Below are 21,373 nucleotides of genomic sequence, written 5' to 3' on the forward strand. Positions count from 1 at the left end.
ATCAAGGATAATAAATGTAAGAATAATTTGTAACTATGGGAGGTACTTTAGCTGGTAGAATGATTACCCAGCATGCCTGAAGCCCTGAGATGGATCCCTAGAAAGGTAGAGGGAGGAGGATCAGGAGTTCAGGGCTATCCTTGTCTACTTAGGGAGCACAAGGCCTACCTAGAATACACGAAACCCTATCTCAGAAGTCGAGGAGAAAGAGGAAGAAAAGGAAGAAATTATGCGTGGTTTGCAAGAGGGCTGCTGGATGCTACTCTAGCACATTAATGCAGCCTGCACAATAACGTGAGCATTTACTATCCTCACTGAATAATTTGGACACTGGGTCTTAGAAAGGCTAAGTACTTACCTGATACTCATGCAGCTCCTCCCTGTGACTGAGAGCCAGAGATCAGAAACACAAATCCTTGCAGGACTTAAGTGGGAAAACAAAACAAAACACCTAATGTGGACCCAGGAGGACTAGGCCAATGCGGAGGGCACACAGCCCATACAAAAGATGGCTGCAGTCTCCTTGTGCATAAACATAGGAGTGTAGAAGCCTCTTGAACATAATATATCTTTCCTTCAGATATATTAAAAATAAAATAAATGGGGACTGGGAAGACAGTTCAATCAATAAATTGCTTTCCATATGAGCCTTAAGACCTGAGTATGGTCCTTGAGAACTCAAGTGAGAAACTTAAGCACAGAGAGCCATGGCAGAGGCTCGGCCATAGATACATCAGAGACTTGGCCATAGATACATCAGAGACTCGGCCATAGATACATACCTGCACATAGCTGCTGAGATCACAGACATCATCTGCTTCACTTGCCTGAAAGTCAGCTTGAGTTGAACTTGCTTCCAGAATGGTGAATTCTAGAAGAGTTGATCAAGTGGCCAAAGCAAAATAAAGATGCCAGAGAGTAAGTATTTCATATTTTTAGGTCATAGGCTATAGGTAGCAACTGACAGAGTGACCCCTGTGTGGGAGGGTCTTTTGCACATTTCTATGTAGGGAACACAGCATAGCCTTGCTGAGCACTACAGGGAAACAGTTCCATGCTTTGAGAGATTTGTTTTAATCATTACAGTGCACGTGCACGCGTGCGCTTGACATAGCACATGTGTGGAAGTCAGAAGACAACTTGTGGAAGTTGGTTCTTTCTGTCTGCCACATGTGGTCCAGGCATTAAACTTAGGTCACCAGCCTTGACAACAAGCCCCTTTATCCACTGAACCATCTCTCCAGCCTTATGCCTGGAAGTCTTGTATACTCCAGCATACCTGCTTAGAATGCCAGAGGGTTGTATTCAGAGAAGGCACTAGAATCAGTGTGCACAGTGAATGATGAGGATACGCTTGGCTCAGCAAGCAGTGAAAAACCTGCCCTCCGAACAGTGGTAGGAGAGTGGTAGAATCGTGCCAAGGACTCCCGAGCAAGGGCATAGTGAAGGCAGGAGTGCCCACCGTCCTGTATATGCACACAGGAAGGAAACAGTGAATATATCATGGTTCTTATGACCTCATTTGTGCCCGAGGGAAGCAAGATTGCATGCAATGGGGCATCCATAGAGATCAATACTTGAAATCTGGTCCTTGTGGTAGCATCAGAGCATCACTTGGGAGCTAGCTGACTATGCAAACTGTAGCCCCACACCAGGCCTGCTAAGCCAGAATCTGTACCGTAACCGTGCAATACAAGATCCTCGGTGGCTTGTGACAGCATTAAAGTTTGAGAAGCTCTGGTCTTGGCTGTAGGAGTACTTACTCTGGGGAGAACTAGACACTCTGACCTTGTGACCTGCCACGTCTTTATTGTGTGATATTGACCTAAAATCTTAACTCTACACATCAGCCTGTTCCTTTCTGGAACAAAATAGTAAAAATATACATGCACAGATGCCTGGATGCTCAATTGAGACAACATTAGAAGCTCCTTGACATATAATAAGTTCCTGCTAAATATCAACTTCTGTCATAGCCATCACTATCACCACTATTACCTTTTATAATTCATGACTTTTCATTAAAACATTTATAAAGGAAGATCCTCTCCTTCCATGTAGGCCTCATCATCTTTATCATTGACCCAGTAAGCTTTGGCACCAATCTAGCCAGAAATTGTAATACTGAAAATATATGTGACTGGCATTTATAGATATTCTTCAAAGAAGCAGGAACTAAGATTACTGGCAAGACATCACCCTGGTGGTTTTCACAACTATAAGACAGACATGCTTATCTGCACTGCAATGTTGAGGGCGCTACTCAGGACCCCCAACTCCTTCACAGGTGGGATAGTCAATGACAGAGACACGTGGCCACTCAGAGAAGGGACTCAAGATTCTGGGGATAGCTTAGTGAAATCTCTGCCGTAGTCTCCTGCAGCTCATGGAGGTTAAACACATCTTTAACTCTTGTTTCTTCTGTAATAACTACCAACACTACTCCACAAGAAAGAAATATTAAAAGAGACACACAACCACAAAGGGAAAAATAGCCAAGAAGGGAATAGTATTTTAGAACTAGAGCTGGTGAAAAAGAACCAACTGACTCAGCAGCCCTGCCAATGTGGCTTCTAAGCTCTCTGTAGGGAGAGCCTGTGGGTATCTGGCTGTCACTGCAGAGCCCCAGGGATCCTTAGAAATGGGAAGCTTGGGGCACTTTTAACAGAACTGGTCTGGGAAGAGTTGAAAGTGGACAGGCTGATGAACTATCTCCAGCTTCACCTCAGTCCCACACGATCCTGGGTACCTAGCTGTTCGCCACAGTGCTCGGGACACCCTGGATCCCTGGGAAATCTGTCTAATAAAGGAAGTTAGAATGTGCTGAGAAAAGGAACAAAAGTAAATGAAAACTGTTTACAGTGGTCAGGCCAGCTCTCTACTTCTCCCCATGCTAGGCATTTGGAAAACTTTAGCAGTCAGCATCTTCCGCCCTTGGAAGAGACTGAAATAAACTTTCTAAAGAAACCAAGAAGCCTGTTATAGAGTCACCAAGAAAATTACCTTGCCAGGGCATCCCACCAGCAGCAAATATTACTCTAGAGCTTGGACTGTTCAACTGTCTTTTGTTGTTTCTGTTGTTGTTGATTGCACATATACACACCTAGACCATGCAAATATGAGCATACTCATTAAGTGGTGAACAGCTAAAGACTGCTCTCATTCTCTCTCTCTTTACATAGATCTGTATTAAAACCCTTTTTATTACTAACCTCAAATATAGTGCAAGGAAAAAAAACACATTTATACTATACAAATACATATGCAAGCAACTCTAATTAAAAATCAGTGGGTTATTGACAGAAGAAAAAAAAAAAACTAAAGTAAAAGCTCCCTTAGGAGATAGGGAGAGGGTTCCAAAGTGTGTGTGTGTGGGGGGGGGGGGTAAGATAGAATTGGGGTTGAATGTTGTCATCATACACTATATGTGTGTATGAAATTGTCAAAGAATAGATAAACCTCAAAGAACACAGAGACAAGGATGAGAATAGCATCAACAGGAGTGTTCATAAGATACATTGTTAGCATCCTTAGAGATGTAGCCTGCATGAAATAAGGAGGCTATTTAAAGAGAAGCATTCAAGCAACCAAAACAGGCTCCTGACAATTAAAAACATAACAGCAGACGTGAAAATGTCAACAGAAGGGTTAGTAGGCAAAACTGACAAAAATTTCCCAAAAGTAGAGCAGAAAGACAAGAATATTGAAAATAAGAAAGAGAAAATTTTAAAATGAGAAACCGTCTATAAGTTCTAGTATTTGGTTATATTAAAATTTGAATACAAACAAAAAAAATTACCAAAGAAATAATCAAAGCAAATTTTAGATTTTCTAAAGGTGAAAAAAAAGAACAAAACAAAACAAACAAACAACAACAACAACAACAAAAAGCCAGCAACAACCTAGCACAGTTGATGAAATAAGGCCCACTGAAATAAGGACCCAGATATAGTTGTCTCTTGTGAGACTATGCCAGGGCCTAGCAAACACAGAAGTGGATGCTCACAGTCAGCTATTGGATGGATCACAGGGACCCCAATGGAGGAGCTAGAGAAAGTACCCAAGGAGCTAAAGGAAACTGCAACCCTATAGGTGGAACAACAATATGAACTAACCAGTACCCAGGAGCTCTTGTCTCTAGCTACATATATATCAAAAGATGGCCTAGTCGGCCATCACTGGAAAGAGAGGCCCATTGGACTTGCAAACTTTATATGCCCCAGTACAGGGGAATGCCAGGGCCAAAAAGTGGGAGTGGGTGGGTAGGGGAGGGGGGGAGGATATGGGGGACTTTTGGGATAGCATTGGAAATGTAAATGAGGAAAATACCTAATAAAAATATTAAAAAAAAAAAAAAGAAATAAGGCAAGCATCCTGTGACTTCTGAAATTGAAATCCAGGAAATGGGGACAGGAGAGATGGCTCCAAGCCTGGCTACCTGAGATGAATTCCTGGGACCTACATGGTAGATGAAGAGAATTGATGCCAGCAGGCTGTACCCTGGTCTCACCCAGTCACCATGGATGTACACACACAGACACACAGACACACACACACACACACACACACACACACACACACACACACACACACTTACTCAGAGAGAGGAAGGGAGAGGGAGAGAGAACAATGAATAATGGTAATATTATTTTTTTAATCTGGGAAACTGAAGTGCTTTTAAAACATCCAGAGATGGAATAAGGTAAGAGAGTCACACTCACAAGACAAAATCCGGACAAAGAGACAAATACACCAGACTCCTTGATAGCACATAGAAGACAAGAAGCCATAAACATCCTGAGAATGACAGAAAAATTGTCTCCTTCCAGAGTTCTAGGACAAGTCAAATTAGATATACAGGTTTCCATGTCCTGCTGCATGAAGAGCAAAACAAAGGGGAGGATATGTGATCACAGAAGTCTAAGTGCAACCACTAACTAGAGAGTCATCACTATCTCCAGGAATAAGGTAAAGGAGATCCTAAAAGAGTGTCCAGCTGCAGGTCAGAACACAACCAGCCCACACTGGGGCAGAGGGGATGATGGAAAATGAGAGAAACACACACACACACACACACACACACACACACACACACACACATGAGAGAAAGAGAGAGAGACAGAGACAGAGAGAGAGAGAGAGTTGGGGGATAGAGAATAAAGAAAGGAAATTAATAGATTATGAATTAATAGATTATTTTATAGATGGGATATATCAGGAGGTTTATAGCTTGGTGAAAAGTTGGGGGATCAAAGAGTATCGATCCCCAAAATGTTGAACAACCATGAAAAAAAAAGACACAACAGGAGAGACACAAAACTTAATACAAGAAAACTATATGTACACTATAGAAGATGATATGGCTTAACGGAGAATAATTTTAACAAAATCATAGCAATAAAAACAATGACACAAAGTATATTAGTACTTTCAAAAATCAAAAGCAATCAAGAAATTGCAAAGGAGGTGGATTATTGAGAAATGTAGAAATAAAAATGGTTAGAGACAGCTGAAACAGAAACTATTGCTCTTAGGGAGAGAGGACATCAAGCCAGGTGAGATGGTGAATTACAAGGCAAGGGATGTCCATTTTGCACCAGATCCATGCAGGATATTTGACTTTATTTTCTTTTTTTTTTTTTCCATTTTTTATTAGGTATTTAGCTCATTTACATTTCCAATGCTATACCAAAAGTCCCCCTTACCCACCCACCCCCACTCCCCTACCCACCCACTCCCCCCCTTTGGCCCTGGCGTTCCCCTGTACCGGGGCACACAAAGTCTGCGTGTCCAATGGGCCTCTCTTTCCAGTGATGGCCGACTAGGCCATCTTTTGATACATATGCAGCTAGAGTCAAGAGCTCAGGGGTACTGGTTAGTTCATAATGTTGTTCCACCTATAGGGTTGAAGATCCCTTTAGCTCCTTGGATACTTTCTCTAGCTCCTCCATTGGGAGCCCTGTGATCCATCCATTAGCTGACTGTGAGCATCCACTTCTGTGTTTGCTAGGCCCCGGCAAAGTCTCACAAGAGACAGCTACATCTGGGTCCTTTCGATAAAATCTTGCTAGTATATGCAATGGTGTCAGCGTTTGGATGCTGATTATGGGGTGGATCCCTGGATATGGCAGTCTCTACATGGTCCATCCTTTCATCTCAGCTCCAAACTTTGTTTCTGTAACTCCTTCCATGGGTGTTTTGTTCCCACTTCTAAGGAGGGGCATAGTGTCCACACTTCAGTCTTCATTTTTCTTGAGTTTCATGTGTTTAGGAAATTGTATCTTATATTGTGGGTATCCTAGGTTTTGGGCTAGTATCCACTTATCAGTGAGTACATATTGTGTGAGTTCCTTTGTGATTGTGTTACCTCACTCAGGATGATGCTCTCCAGGTCCATCCATTTGGCTAGGAATTTCATAAATTCATTCTTTTTAATAGCTGAGTAGTACTCCATTGTGTAGATGTACCACATTTTCTGTATCCATTCCTCTGTTGAGGGGCATCTGGGTTCTTTCCAGTTTCTGGCTATTATAAATAAGGCTGCTATGAACATAGTGGAGCATGTGTCCTTCTTACCAGTTGGGGCTTCTTCTGGATATATGCCCAGGAGAGGTATTGCTGGATCCTCCAGTAGTACTATGTCCAATTTTCTGAGGAACCGCCAGACTGATTTCCAGAGTGGTTGTACAAGCCTGCAATCCCACCAACAATGGAGGAGTGTTCCTCTTTCTCCACATCCTCGCCAGCATCTGCTGTCACCTGAATTTTTGATCTTAGCCATTCTCACTGGTGTGAGGTGGAATCTCAGGGTTGTTTTGATTTGCATTTCCCTGATGATTAAGGATGTTGAACATTTTTTCAGGTGCTTCTCTGCCATTCGGTATTCCTCAGGTAAGAATTCTTTGTTCAGTTCTGAGCCCCATTTTTTAAGGGGGTTATTTGATTTTCTGAGGTCCACCTTCTTGAGTTCTTTATATATGTTGGATATTAGTCCCCTATCTGATTTAGGATAGGTAAAGATCCTTTCCCAGTCTGTTGGTGGTCTTTTTGTCTTATAGACAGTGTCTTTTGCCTTGCAGAAACTTTGGAGTTTCATTAGGTCCCATTTGTCAATTCTCGATCTTACAGCACAAGCCATTGCTGTTCTGTTCAGGAATTTTTCCCCTGTGCCCATATCTTCAAGGCTTTTCCCCACTTTCTCCTCTATAAGTTTCAGTGTCTCTGGTTTTATGTGAAGTTCCTTGATCCACTTAGATTTGACCTTAGTACAAGGAGATAAGTATGGATCGATTCGCATTCTTCTACATGATAACAACCAGTTGTGCCAGCACCAATTGTTGAAAATGCTGTCTTTCTTCCACTGGATGGTTTTGGCTCCCTTGTCGAAGATCAAGTGACCATAGGTGTGTGGGTTCATTTCTGGGTCTTCAATTCTATTCCATTGGTCCACTTGTCTGTCTCTATACCAGTACCATGCAGTTTTTATCACAATTGCTCTGTAGTAAAGCTTTAGGTCAGGCATGGTGATTCCACCAGAGGTTCTTTTATCCTTGAGAAGAGTTTTTGCTATCCTCGGTTTTTTGTTATTCCAGATGAATTTGCAAATTGCTCCTTCTAATTCGTTGAAGAATTGAGTTGGAATTTTAATGGGGATTGCATTGAATCTGTAGATTGCTTTTGGCAAGATAGCCATTTTTACAATGTTGGTCCTGCCAATCCATGAGCATGGGAGATTTTTCCATCTTCTGAGATCTTCTTTAATTTCTTTCTTCAGGGACTTGAAGTTTTTATCATACAGATCTTTCACTTCCTTCGTTAGAGTCACGCCGAGATATTTTATATTATTTGTGGCTATTGAGAAGGGTGTTGTTTCCCTAATTTCTTTCTCAGCCTGTTTATTCTTTGTGTAGAGAAAGGCCATTGACTTGTTTGAGTTAATTTTATATCCAGCTACTTCACCGAAGCTGTTTATCAGGTTTAGGAGTTCTCTGTTGGAATTTTTAGGGTCACTTATATATACTATCATATCATCTGCAAAAAGTGATATTTTGACTTCCTCTTTTCCAATTTGTATCCCCTTGATCTCCTTTTGTTGTCGAATTGCTCTGGCTAATACTTCAAGTACTATGTTGAAAAGGTAGGGAGAAAGTGGGCAGCCTTGTCTAGTCCCTGATTTTAGTGGGATTGCTTCCAGCTTCTCTCCATTTACTTTGATGTTGGCTACTGGTTTGCTGTAGATTGCTTTTATCATGTTTAGGTATTGGCCTTGAATTCCTGATCTTTCCAGAACTTTTATCATGAATGGGTGTTGGATCTTGTCAAATGCTTTTTCTGCATCTAACGAGATGATCATGTGGTTTTTGTCTTTGAGTTTGTTTATATAATGGATTACATTGATGGATTTTCGTATATTAAACCATCCCTGCATCCCTGGAATAAAACCTACTTGGTCAGGATGGATGATTGCTTTAATGTGTTCTTGGATTCGGTTAGCGAGAATTTTATTAAGGATTTTTGCATCGATGTTCATAAGAGAAATTGGTCTGAAGTTCTCTATCTTTGTTGGATCTTTCTGTGGTTTAGGTATCAGAGTAATAGTGGCTTCATAAAATGAGTTGGGTAGAATACCTTCTACTTCTATCTTGTGAAAAAGTTTGTGCAGAACTGGAGTTAGATCTTCTTTGAAGGTCTGATAGAACTCTGCACTAAACCCGTCTGGTCCTGGGCTTTTTTTGGCTGGGAGACTATTAATAACTGCTTCTATTTCTTTAGGGGATATGGGACTGTTTAGAAGGTCAACTTGATCCTGATTCAACTTTGGTACCTGGTATCTGTCCAGAAATTTGTCCATTTCGTCCAGGTTTTCCAGTTTTGTTGAGTATAGCCTTTTGTAGAAGGATCTGATGGTGTTTTGGATTTCTTCAGGATCTGTTGTTATGTCTCCCTTTTCATTTCTGATTTTGTTAATTAGGATTTTGTCCCTGTGCCCTTTAGTGAGTCTAGCTAAGGGTTTATCTATCTTGTTGATTTTCTCAAAGAACCAACTCCTCGTTTGGTTAATTCTTTGAATAGTTCTTCTTGTTTCCACTTGGTTGATTTCACCCCTGAGTTTGATTATTTCCTGCCGTCTACTCCTCTTGGGTGAATTTGCTTCCTTTTTTTCTAGAGCTTTTAGATGTGTTGTCAAGCTGCTAGTATGTGCTCTCTCCCGTTTTTTCTTGAAGGCACTCATAGCTATGAGTTTCCCTCTTAGAAATGCTTTCATTGTGTCCCAAAGGTTTGGGTACGTTGTGGCTTCATTTTCATTAAACTCTAAAAAGTCTTTAATTTCTTTCTTTATTCCTTCCTTGACCAAGGTATCATTGAGAAGAGTGTTGTTCAGTTTCCATGTGAATGTTGGCTTTCTGTTATTTATTTTGTTATTGAAGATCAGCCTTAGTGCATGGTGATCTGATAGGATACATGGGACAATTTCAATATTTTTGAATCTGTTGAGGCCTGATTTGTGACCTATTATGTGGTCAATTTTGGAGAAGGTACCATGAGGTGCTGAGAAGAAGGTATATCCTTTTGTTTTAGGGTAAAATGTTCTGTAGATATCTGTCAGATCCATTTGTTTCATCACTTCTGTTAGTTTCAGTGTGTCCCTGTTTAGTTTCTGTTTCCATGATCTGTCCATTGGTGAAAGTGGTGTGTTGAAGTCTCCCACTATTATTGTGTGAGGCGCAATGTGTGCTTTGAGCTTTACTAAAGTTTCTTTAGTGAATGTGGCTGCTCTTGTATTTGGAGCATAGATATTCAGAATTGAGAGTTCCTCTTGGAGGATTTTACCTTTGATGAGAATGAAGTGTCCCTCCTTGTCTTTTTTGATGACTTTGGGTTGGAAGTCAATCTTATCAGATATTAGGATGGCTACTCCTGCTTGTTTCTTCATACCATTTGCTTGGAAAATTGTTTTCCAGCCTTTCATTCTGAGGTAGTGTCTATCTTTTTCTCTGAGATGAGTTTCCTGTAAGCAGCAAAATGTTGGGTCTTGTTTGTGTAGCCAGTTTGTTAGTCTATGTCTTTTTATTGGCGAGTTGAGACCATTGATGTTAAGAGATATTAAGGAAAAGTAATTGTTGCTTCCTGTTATTTTAGTTGTTAAAGGTGGCATTCTGTTCTTGTGGCTGTCTTCTTTTAGGTTTGTTGAGGGATTACCTTCTTGTTTTTTCTAGGGCGTTGTTCCCGTTCTTGTATTGGTTTTTTTCTGTTATTATCCTTTGAAGGGCTGGATTCGTGGAGAGATAATGCGTGAATTTGGTTTTGTCGTGGAATACTTTGGTTTCTCCCTCTATGATAATTGAGAGTTTGGCTGGGTATAGTAGCCTGGGCTGCAGTTTGTGTTCTCTTAGTGTCTGTATAACATCTGTCCAGGCTCTTCTGGCTTTCATAGTCTCTGGTGAAAAATCTGGTGTAATTCTGATAGGCTTGCCTTTATATGTTACTTGACCTTTTTCCCTTACTGCTTTTAGTATTCTATCTTTATTTAGTGCATTTGATGTTCTGATTATTATGTGTCGGGAGGAATTTCTTTTCTGGTCCAGTCTATTTGGAGTTCTGTAGGCTTCTTGTATGTTCATATGCATCTCATTCTTTAGATTTGGGAAGTTTTCTTCAATAATTTTGTTGAAGATGTTTGCTGGACCTTTGAGTTGAAAATCTTCATTCTCATCCACTCCTATTATCCGTACGTTTGGTCTTCTTATTGTGTCCTGGATTTCCTGGATATTTTGAGTTAGGATCTTTTTGCATTTTCCATTTTCTTTGATTGTTGTGCCGATGTTCTCTATGGAATCTTCTGCACCTGAGATTCTCTCTTCCATCTCTTGTATTCTGTTGCTGATGCTCAAATCTATGGTTCCAGATTTTTTTCCTAGGGTTTCTATCTCTAGTGTTGCCTCGCTTTGAGTTTTCTTTATTGTGTCTACTTCCCTTTTTAGGTCTAGTATGGTTTTGTTCATTTCCATCACCTGTTTGTATGTTTTTTCCTCTTTTTCTGTAAGGACTTCTACCTGTTTGATTGTGTTTTCCTGTTTTTCTTTAAGGACTTGTAACTCTTTAGCAGTGTTCTCCTGTATTTCTTTAAGTGATTTATTAAAGTCCTTCTTGATGTCCTCTACCATCATCATGAGATATGCTTTTAAATCTAGGTCTAGGTTCTCAGGTGTGTTGGGGTTCCCTGGACTGGGCGAAGTGGGTGTGCTGGGTTCTGGTGATGGTGAGTGGTCTTGGTTCCTGTTAGTAAGATTCCTCCGTTTACCTTTCGCCATCTGGTAATCTCTGGAGTTAGTAGTTATAGTTGACTCTGTTTAGAGATTGTTCTTCTGGTGATTCTGTTACCGTCTATCAGCAGACCTGGGAGACAGATTCTCTCCTCTGAGTTTCAGTGCTCAGAGCACTCTCTGCTGGCAAGCTCTCTTACAGGGAAGGTGCGCAGATATCTTGTATTTGGACCTCCTCCTGGCCGAAGAAGAAGGCCCAAAACAGGACCTTTCTCAGACACTGTGTTGCTTTGGCAGTTCCCAGGTGGTACAGACTCTCACCTAAGCAGACTAAATTCCTAAGTTCCTTGGAGTCCCGGGACCAAGATGGCGACCGCTGCTGCTGTGGCTTAGGCCGCCTCCCCTGCCGGGTGGGCACCTGTCCTCCGGTCCGGAAGGTGGCCGGCTGTCCCCGGCCCACACAGGGTGCTGCCTCAGCGCCTCTGTGCTTCTGCCTGTTCCAGAAGCTGTCAGGTTCTCTGGCGCACCCTCTCACCTGTTCAGACTAATTTCCTAAGTTCGGCGGGTCTCGGACCAAGATGGCGACCGCTGCTGCTGTGGCTTAGGCCGCCTCCCCAGCCGGACGGGCACCTGTCCTCCGGTCCGGACGGTGGCTGGCTGTCCCCGGCCCACAAAGGGTGCTGCCTCAGCGCCTCTGTGCTTCCGCCTGTTCCAGAAGCTGTCAGGTTCTCTGGCGCACCCTCTCACCTGTTCAGACTAATTCCCTAAGTTCGGCGGGTCCCGGACCAAGATGGCGACCGCTGCTGCTGTGGCTTAGGTCGCCTCCCCAGCCGGGCGGGCACCTGTCCTCTGGTCCGGAAGGTGGCCGGCTGTCCCCGGCCCACACAGGGTGCTGCCTCAGCGCCTCTGTGCTTCTGCCTGTTCCAGAAGCTGTCAGGTTCTCTGGCGCACCCTCTCACCTGTTCAGACTAATTTCCTAAGTTCGGCGGGTCCCGGACCAAGATGGCGACCGCTGCTGCTGTGGCTTAGGTCGCCTCCCCAGCCGGGCGGGCACCTGTCCTCCGGTCCGGAAGGTGGCCGGCTGTCCCCGGCCCACACAGGGTGCTGCCTCAGCCCCTCTGTGCTTCTGCCTGTTCCAGAGGCTGTCAGGTTCTCTGGCGCACCCTCTCACCTGTTCAGACTAATTTCCTAAGTTCGGCGGGTCCCGGACCAAGATGGCGACCGCTGCTGCTGTGGCTTAGGCCGCCTCCCCAGCCGGGCGGGCACCTGTCCTCCGGTCCAGACGGTGGCTGGCTGTCCCCGGCCCACAAAGGGTGCTGCCTCAGTGCCTCTGTGCTTCCGCCTGTTCCAGAAGCTGTCAGGTTCTCTCGATATTTGACTTTAAAAAGCTATGCTCATGAATCACTTTGATAAGAAGAAAAGTTTACAACTTTGCTTTTGGTCTGTGTTTGGTTTCTACTGGTCTTTACTAGCTTAGATCCCTACATTGCTGTGAGGTAGCTAGCAGCATCTTCCCCATCCCCAACAGCCCCAGTCCCAACTTCCCACCCCATTGTGTGACAAATCTGAGTAGAGGTATAGTGGTTTCATAGCCCCGTCCACCCACAAGCAGATTCTGTGAACAGCAACACCAAATCACTGGCTGTTGGGCTGCTCAGGAATGCTGGGCAGAAAAGGAGCAGCTAGAGAGGGACAGGGCAGGCAATTCCTCCCTAGCCTTTGCAGCTCATGGGAGGAGTAACAGAACTCCCAAGTCCCTCGTGCTGCACACACATACACTGAAATTGAATACTATTTATTTTATCAAATTTCTCTCCAATGTTCAGATATATGTGGAATCCTAAGGGTCATTCACACACTGCTGAAAATAGGTTATTTATGCACTTCTAAAAATATTGGCATTTATGTCTTTGGGTCCCATGCTGAAGGAAGTTCTGGGACAGCATCATAATTAAGGGAGAGAGAGTAACAAAGATCTCTCCCTACTGTCAAGCCATACAGTGATGACCACTGAAAATTAGTTTTACGCATGGGCTGGGGCACTCGCCAACCATTGGGCAGCACTGACTTCTACCTTGAGTTTGTGATCTGAGCTACCTTTAAACCTCTTCTTGCTTGCCTTGAACCCATGAAGATCCAACTGTCTCTGTCTTCAAGCACTGACATTAAAGAAGTGTACCATGACACCTGGGCTAGTTTTCTGACTTATGAAACAATATTCCTATCCTCTCTCACAAGAATGCTGTGATCATGAAAGATAATAAATATTTTGTAAATAGTACAGCACTCAGCGGATGTCATAGATTATCATTATTCTAGCCACGTGTAAGATGGGTAGTTTATAATATTGTAATTTATACCATCTGGTTTATTTTGGTGATTTCTTAGTAATGGGTTTTTTTTTCATACCAAAATTATAAAATGGGCTCATTGTGGACATTTTGTAAATAATAAAAAGCAAAGAAAAATAATTTAAAATTTATGCTTAATTTCACTATCAAGAATATTACTACTAATCCATACCTCCTCTCTCTCTCTCTCTCTCTCTTTCTCTCTCTCTCTCTCTCTCTCTCTCTCTCTCTCTCTCTCACACACACACACACACACACACACACACACACACACACCTTGCCTACTTTTAGGAGACGCTAAAAAGCCAACTTGGAAATCAGGCAACTGAAAGGAAAAATATCAGAAATGTACCCTACCTTTTTAAGATAACCAAGGAGTTCATGAGAGGTCATTTCTCTTTATAGAAGTATTCTGCTAGAAAGTGAAGAGGGCATGATGGACGATCACCTCTTCACAACCTCCAGTGGAATGATGAATCTGGTCAATGAGCACCAAAGGCTGCTAACATCACAAAGACAGATGGAAGCACACTCTACCATCTATAAAGTGGTCCTGCCAAAAAAATTAACTCTCCAGTGGACCAAGCCTCTAGAATGAACTGCAAGTTTACAGGAAAGAAAAAAAGAATATGTTAAAACACCCCCAAAAGAGTATAATCAGTAACTAGATTATAGGACACTCTCTGGGATAAATCAGTAACAACTCATTTACAAGAGAAGAGAAATAGATGGCAGGAAGCCTGTAGATCCAACGGAACCCAGGAGACCTCTCAGTCAGTTGCAGCCTGTGGGATTCACTTGGATGGCGCCACAAACAAACAGACTAGGAAAGAAGACTTGTGAAAATGGGTGATGTGGATAGCCACTGGATACTTTGATTCTATTAATGAATTCCTGTTGTGTTTTAATATAAAACCTATTATTGTTAGGCATTGTTAAAATATCTCATATTTATAGTAATGGCTACTAAAATATTTGTGGGCTAAAGGAAATAGTTTCTAGAATTTTCATTCAAATAACATGGGAGGGTGTAAATTGACATCAATAACGAGACTGGATGGGAGCTGATGGGAGCTATTAATTACTGCAGCTAGGTGATGGGTATAGTCAACTTACCCACTTTGCTTGGAATGCTCAATAATTCATTAAAGAAAAGTCACAAGACCAATCATAGCAAGTCCTTCACAAATTCATTAAATATTGTTCTCTGGCCTCTACAGGTACAATATGGTCCATGTTTGTTTTTTCCAAAGTGACCAAAAATCTTACCTTCTTCTGGGTTGCTTAACAATTAACTAATATGAAAGTAACAATATAATTTACCTACTTAACATTTGGGGGCAAATGCTGTGTGCTTTACCTTATGCTATTTACCTGACATTTATTTAAATGAATATTATCACAGTTTCTGTGATCCTTACGGTCATCTTCACAAAGTGTCACATATGGATATGCTGAAACAGCATATATCTGTGAAAAATAAGGGTGTGTGTGTGTGTGTGTGTGTGTTCGTGTGTGTGTTCAGATAGTCTGTACATAGTAAAGTGTTTGGAATAGTGTTAGGTCCTATTATTACACACACACACACACACACACACACACACACACACACACATTCATGTTGTTAAAGCCAGAAAATATTGGATGATGGTGACTTGGGAGTAGCAACAGGATCTTCAAGAACCTAGTGTGTGAACACTTGTAAAGTGCCTGGTCTGTGTAGTGTAGTGACTCACACCATAATGGCTCTGAGACTTGAGTGGAAGCCATTCTTAAAGCTTTAGTGTTTGCTGTTGGTTCCCTCCTTGGTTATCTCTGCCACAGGTCCTGGACCAATACAGTTCTCATAAGGCCACCGAATTCTGGAAGTAGGGGATGGAACTGATTTTGCAGAATATCAGCCCCAGCTCCTGACCCACCTCGAGTATACAAGTCAGACCTGTGTAGGTGGCAAAGAAGCCTGTTAAGCCAGTGACAAGATGCAGCAAGAGGGAAAGTGGCAGGATGGAGGCCTTGGAGGAACAGCAGCCTTTGTGAGAACATTACATGGCATCAAGCAGGCTGAAGAGATGGAAAGGCATTAGGATTCCTTTGAGGAAAGCCCTGGGAACGACAGGCGAGGTCAGCTGATGCAGAACCACTGCACGGTGGGGCCGTGGGGACGTGGGGACGGGGAGAAGGTGGCTACTCAGAAGGAATGCTTCCTTCTGCTACAAAATTTTGCCAGCTCGTCACCTTTGACCACGACAGATGCTGCTATTTTCTGACCAGTGTTTTCCCTGCTATCTGGGAGCAAATGTCAGTGGAAGGGCACAATCTGACATCAGAATCATTACGTGCTCATCTGAAGCTCAGCCCCACTGCCCGAACTGCATGCCCTCAAGGGCAGAGAGTATAGCGTTGGCATGAAAATGGAGTGAATTAATGGAAAATCCCCAGCTTTCACCAGTGTACATGTACTGAGGCTTTCGTATGCTCTGCTGCGCCAGAACACCAGGAGCCCACCTTCATTTATTCATTTCACAAGTATTCACTTAACACCTACTTGGTGCCAGGCATTGAGCACCACAGTAGCTAAGACATAGCATGGTCATTTCACTCATGCAACTTAAACATCTTACAGCTCGAAAACAAAAGGAATGTACAAACAAGCAATTGCAACTCCATTGTGAGATTTGCAATGAAGGACATAAGCAGGGTAGTATCATGAGAATCAATGTGTTCGCCTACCCTCAACAAGCTTAAATAAACCATAAATGGCACTTCACTCATTTCCTACTAATATCAATAGTTCCATCCACCTAACCAATACAGTGTGTGGTCAGGTATAGTCTCGCCAAAGCCGGAAACTACCTTTGGCATTTATCAGAACATTCTTTTTTTTTTTCCTAATAAAAAAAATTGTATTTACTTAGAAGCATTCAGAATGTCAACAAAACAGCCGCAATTTTTTTTTGCAATTACAGAGTGGTATTCAGTTAACAGAACAACAATTATCTTCGTATAAGCTGCATCGGAGACAACTGAAGATGAAAAAAATAAAACCCAAAAAGAAAACCAAAAGAAAAAAAAACAAACAAAAAACCAAACTACTGTCCCCATATATAACTAATTTGTGCTGTGCACCAACAAGAACCTGCTTTAAATTTCCATGCCAATTTACAACCCCCAGACTGTACCAGGCAAGGTTAGTGGCTATTTAAAATGCCACCAGGACAGGGCTATCTAAAGACACATTCGGTAGTGTGTTAACTATACAAAAAAAGACACTGTACAGTTTAAAAACAAATCTTACACAGCCTTACATTTCAATTTTTTTCTTTAAAAGGAGTGAGTTGTGTACAGGGGGGTTAAATGCTTTATAGACAAGAAAAAAAAACTGCGCTAGAACCAACTTATTCATCATCATCATCTTCTTCTTCATCTTCGTCTTCCTCTTCTTCCTCCTCTTCTTCATCCTCTTCATCCTCCTCATCATCTTCCTCTTCCTTCTTTTTCTTGCTCTTTTCAGCCTTGACCACCCCCTTTTTCGCTGCATCAGGTTTTCCTTTAGCTCTGTAGGCAGCAATATCCTTCTCATACTTCTCCTTCAGCTTGGCAGCTTTCTTCTCATAGGGCTGCTTGTCATCTGCTGCAGTGTTGTTCCACATTTCTCCTAGTTTCTTTGCAACATCACCAATGGATAAGCCAGGATGCTCGCCTTTGATTTTGGGGCGGTACTCAGAACAGAACAAGAAGAAGGAGGCCTCTTGGGTACATTGGGGTCCTTGAACTTCTTTTTGGTCTCCCCTTTGGGGGGGATGTAGGTTTTCATTTCTCTTTCATAACGAGCCTTGTCAGCCTTTGCCATATCTTCAAATTTCCCCTTTTCTTTAGCAGACATGGTCTTCCACCTCTCTGAGCACTTCTTGGAGAACTCTGAGAAGTTGACAGAAGCATCCGGGTGCTTCTTCTTGTGCTCCTCCCGGCAAGTTTGCACAAAGAATGCATATGAGGACATTTTGCTTCTCGGCTTCTTAGGATCTCCTTTGCCCATGTTTAGTTGATTTTCCTCCGCGAGGCACAGAGTCGCCCAGTGCCCGTCCGGCTCGCGCTTGCCCCGGCGCTGTCTCTATGGAGCTCAATGTACTGCAATGGCTGTCTTATCAGAACATTCTTAGAATAGGACCTTCAGCAACTTGCTTAACTTCTCTGTTTCATTTTTAAATTACATGTATTTATTGCCTATATGTGCATCACACGCATATGCACGACGTGCCAGGATACTAGTGTGGACATCAAAGGATGTCTTAGTGAGAGTTATTATTGCTGTGACAAACACGCCATGACCAAAAGCACCTTAAGGAGAAAAGAGTTTGTTAGACTTACACATCACTGCGCATCACTGAAGAAGTCAGGGCAGAAACTCAAGGCAGGAATCTGGAGGCCGGAGCTGGTGCAGAGGCTATGGAGGAAAGCTACTTATTTGATGGTTCCCATGGCTTCTTCAGCCTGCTTTCTTACAGAATCCAGAACCATCAGCCCAAGGCTGGCGCCACCCACAAAGGGGCGGGCCCCACCCTCCCCCACCAATCATTCATTAAGAAAATGCTTTACAGCCTGCCTGCAGCCAGATCTTATGGAAGTGTTTTCTCAGTTGAGGCTTCCTTCTCTCAGATGACTATAGCTTGGATCAAGTTGACATAGCACTAGCCAGCACAAATGACAATGTATGAGAGTTAGTTTGCTTCTTTGTGGAACCCAGGGCTCAGTCTCAGGTGGCCAGATTTGGCAGCAAGTTCCTTGACTTGCTGATAGCCTTTTGCTAGTTCTTGCTTAACGTCCCCGTGTCTCAGTTTTCTCACCTATGTTGTGGAAATAGTGACTGTGTCGATCACATGGCCTGGAGCTACAACTGAAATGAGGTAACCCTCTTTGCTGTTTTCCAGAAGTGTTCAGGCCATGCAGGGTCTATTAACATCCGTTTCTTAATTCAGTGAAGGAATTTTTGCTAAGGATGTGTAAAAGCCAGATAGGCCGTAAGGAGCAGAGTGGAGGACAAGATCCAACCATTTCCCTAAAAGAGTATTTGTGATGATCCTAGGGCGTGCTCCCCTTACTTGCAGACAGTTTAAGTTGTCATTTATTCCCAAATACCAGCTTCTCTTTCCATCAGGCCGAAAGACAGCTCACGGGTTAGATAGGCAGGCAGCACAGAAATTCACTGAGTCAGCTGGCCAGAGAGTAGTCATGGCTTCCCCTCTTGCTTTTTACAAATGTGGTTGAGCTAGAAAAGGCCAGGAACCGGGGGTGGGGTGGGGGCGGGGGTGGGGGGGTGTCTTCTGACACCGACTGTCCATACGCTGCGGAGCCAGCAGGGGGGAGTGGGGGTGGGTTCAGTACTCTCACGCCCTTTCCTTGGATAGCAAGAGGATCCCACAGATGATACATCCGGGAAGCTCCAGGCCACACCCAAGGACTTCCAGGAACCTTCCCGGTTCTCCTCAGCCTTCACTACTGTTCAGCATTCAGCTCTGACCATTTCTAGGCGGTGCCCCCTTCTCCTTCACAGGCTCCCCCTCAGGGTGGGTGAGGAATGGAAAGAATTGCAGATGTAGAGGTTGGGGAAAGATGGAAGGAGTCGGCTTGCTTAGGTGCTGTGCTATTGTTATTCAGGTTAAGGAACATCCAGTCTCTTATGCTAAATATCTCAACAGGGTGGGCATTCAATGGGGAGCTTTTCTAGGGAGCTTTCTACTTACATTTAGCTGCCTGAAGCCTGGGGGCGTGCCCTGACCCTTTCCTTACCCTCTAATTGTGAAAGTCTGCCGGGGCCTATCAGTGGGTATCTAAATCCTATGAAACCAGCTTGGCATTTGATAAAGTATCAGACAGACAGCAGGCATGAAGCATTGGCCGCTCCCCCTCTGTGATCCCTTGCCTGGAATTCTCACATCCAGCAACCCTTCTGTAGTAACTGCTGGTCTCCAAACAGAAGTTGTTATTTTTTCAAATAAATATGTTTCCTAATTAAAACTTGCCCTTTAAAGACTCACACGTTCTTGGCCCCACTTTATGTTTTCCTTTCCTTGTAACATATTACAGAATCAATAAGGGCAATGCAAATATCTTTAATATATACAGCTCCAACGGCTCTAATAACGCATCTGCCTCCACACAATCGCCCTCTCCCCTCACCAGCCCAGCTGATAATTTCTGCTGATTTGTTAAATGCCTTGGTATTTCACTCTGGATGATAAAGCCTGGAAGGCACTTAGCTCTTCAGGGGATTGGGGAGGGCACATTGAAAAGGGACAAAGTGGATGGTGGAGATTTCCAGCCATGTCTGTGGTTTTTATGACAGTTCTTATAAACAAGGAACAATTAGTATCCGAGGCAGAGAAAGTACAGAAAGAAAGAAAAGAAGAAAGAGAGAAAGAAAGAAAGAAAGACAGAAAGAAAGAAAGAAAGAAAGAAAGAAAGAAAGAAAGAAAATGTCTATTACTCATAACCCCACCATCCTCAGTCAAAAATTTGACAATATTTTTATATTTCTTTTCTTTTGTTCCCTAGTTAATTTTTGCTAGAGGATTTCAAAAATATAATTATCAATTTTGAATTGTTTTAAATTTTGTTTACAAAATAGCAATATCCTAACGGACTGAAAACTAGACCAAAATATTATTTGAGAGTATACACATAATACTCTAACGAAGGCTGTTCCAATATTACTTTTCTTTTTTTTTTCTTTTTTAAATATTTTTATTAGGTATTTTCCTCATTTACATTTCCAATCCTATCCCAAAAGTCCCCCATACCCTCCCCCTCCACTCCCCTACCCACCCACTCCCACTTTTTGACCCTGGCATTCCCCTGTACTGGGGCATATAAAGTTTGCATGACCAATGGGCCTCTCTTTCCAGTGATGGCGGACTAGGCCATCTTTTGATACATATGCAGCTAGAGACAAGAGCTCCTGGGTACTGGTTAATTCATATTGTTGTTCCACCTATAGGGTTGCAGTTCCCTTTAGCTCCTTGGGTACTTTCTCTAGCTCCTCCATTGGGGGCCCTGTGATCCATCCAATAGCTGACTGTGAGCATCCACTTCTGTGTTTGCTAGGCCCCGGCATAGTCTCCCAATATTACTTCTCATACTTGATCTTTTATGCTGGTTTTTGATCTTTTTATCTCTGTCTTCATTATTATAAATGATGTAAATCTTTTGTATATTATACCGTGTCCCAACCTTTGGTGTAATACACATACACTAAGAAGGTCTTCTCTTCTCTTCTCTTCTCTTCTCTTCTCTTCTCTTCTCTTCTCTTCTCTTCTCTTCTCTTCCCTTCCCTTCCCTTCCCTTCCCTTCCCTTCCCTTCCCTTCCCTTCCCTTCCCTTCCCTTCCCTTCCCCCCCTATGTCTCTCTCTCTCTAATGTCATTTGTTTTCTGTGGCCTTAGAGAGCCACACAGGAGCATGAACAAATGCACTTAGCACACAGTTGGACTATCATCTGATGACAATGGACCTCATTTCCCCTCTACTTCCTTCTGAACCCGTTCCACACTGCAAGGAATTCTTCCATCATCCACCAGGATAACCAAACTGAAGAAAGATTGTTACCTTTAACTTCTAGCCCAGTCCCCTCTGGGTGGCCACCCAAAATGTCCACCTCACCATACAAACCTACTTGCTCTCAAACCTCTTCTCTTCTTCATGACAAATGCCTTAGTTTACATGAATCGCCTACTTGTTTCTGTCTTTTGTCTTCTCAAACTACC

At 42.9% G+C, this 21,373-nt stretch overlaps 1 protein-coding gene and 1 pseudogene across 3 annotated transcripts in view; one reads left to right on the plus strand and one right to left on the minus strand.

Annotated features, from left to right (window-relative positions):
* The window catches only part of Tenm4 (teneurin transmembrane protein 4), a 739,850-nt gene that overhangs the window by 14,642 nt on the left and 703,835 nt on the right, over positions 1-21,373 (plus strand). The window lies entirely within an intron of this gene.
* Positions 16,504-17,756, minus strand: Gm8319 (predicted gene 8319; annotated as a pseudogene).

This window comes from Mus musculus, chromosome 7, assembly GCF_000001635.26.
Source record: "Mus musculus strain C57BL/6J chromosome 7, GRCm38.p6 C57BL/6J".
NCBI classification, from domain to species: domain Eukaryota; kingdom Metazoa; phylum Chordata; class Mammalia; order Rodentia; family Muridae; genus Mus; species Mus musculus.